Source organism: Morus notabilis, unplaced genomic scaffold, assembly GCF_000414095.1.
Source record: "Morus notabilis unplaced genomic scaffold, ASM41409v2 Scaffold3538, whole genome shotgun sequence".
Lineage (NCBI taxonomy): Eukaryota > Viridiplantae > Streptophyta > Magnoliopsida > Rosales > Moraceae > Morus > Morus notabilis.
Genome location: NW_010358756.1, coordinates 10,659 through 11,742, shown reverse-complemented (window position 1 = coordinate 11,742; position 1,084 = coordinate 10,659). Strand labels below are relative to the sequence as shown.

At 51.8% G+C, this 1,084-nt stretch overlaps 1 pseudogene; it reads left to right on the top strand.

Moving 5' to 3' along the window:
- Positions 1 to 3: 3 nt before the first annotated feature.
- Positions 4 to 1,084, top strand: part of LOC112090646 — a 5,023-nt pseudogene continuing 3,942 nt past the window's right edge.

The window sequence follows — 1,084 nt, the reverse complement described above, 5'->3', positions numbered from 1 at the left end:
TGTCACGGCCAACTTACCTTACGCAACGTAATGTACACCATGCCAGTCGTCTTCAAACTCCAACGACTCATAAAAACCCGTTACTCGGTCAAACCGCAGTTGGGCATAATAGCACCGCTCGAGAAGATCATCGTCGAGATCATCTATCACTTTCCACCTGGTTCGACTCTGCCCGACTCCTTCCCTCACTCTGACGACTATTTCCTCTTGCACAGCGTCGTCGTGCCTGGTGCAGCCACCAAAGACTACCCCACCACTTACGACGCCGTTCCATCCGACTGGTTCACCACCAAGAAAAAGTAGCTTTTCACCGACAGTGGGATTAAGATCATCTTTGTTGGGTCACCGATCCTGGCACGACTCATGACGGGTGGTTTGATGGAAGAAGTTAGAGAAGTTCTTGAGAGGAGTGACCCTAGTTGGGAGGCTGCTGACTCGGTGGACTCGGATGGGCAGAGTTTTCTTCATTTGGCTATCGTTCAGGACCGGCCTAATATTGTCCAGATAATTCTTGAGTTTGGGCCTGATTTGGAGGCCCAGAGTCAATCTGGCTGTAGCCCGATGGAGGCTGCTTCTGAGGCCGGAAAGACCTTGATTGTTGAGCTTTTGTTGGCCTGAAAGGCCTTCTGCGAACGATCTGAGAATTCTTCTTTCAGCCTAATTCATCTGGCGGCCCGAAATGGTCATGTGGAGGTGTTGAGGCTTCTTATACTGAAAGGAGCAAATGTTGATGCATTGACAAAAGATGACTATACTGCTTTACACCTAGCGGTTGAGGATAGGAAAAGGGATTATGCGAGGCTTTTGTTGGCCAGTGGGGCAATGGCGGATAGTCGGGACGCGCTCGGCGGAGACACGCCATTGCATGTTACGGCCGCCCTCGGGGATGAGCACATGGTGAAGCTCTTGCTGCAAAAGGGAGCGAATAAGGACATTAGAAACTACGCCCGTCAGACGCCCTATGATGTGGCGGCCGAGAATGGGCACTCTAGGCTTTTTGATGTGCTCCGACTAGGGGATAGCTTGTGTTTGGCCGCGAGGAAAGGAGAGGTGAGAGCGATTCTCCGGCTTCTGGAGAACGGCG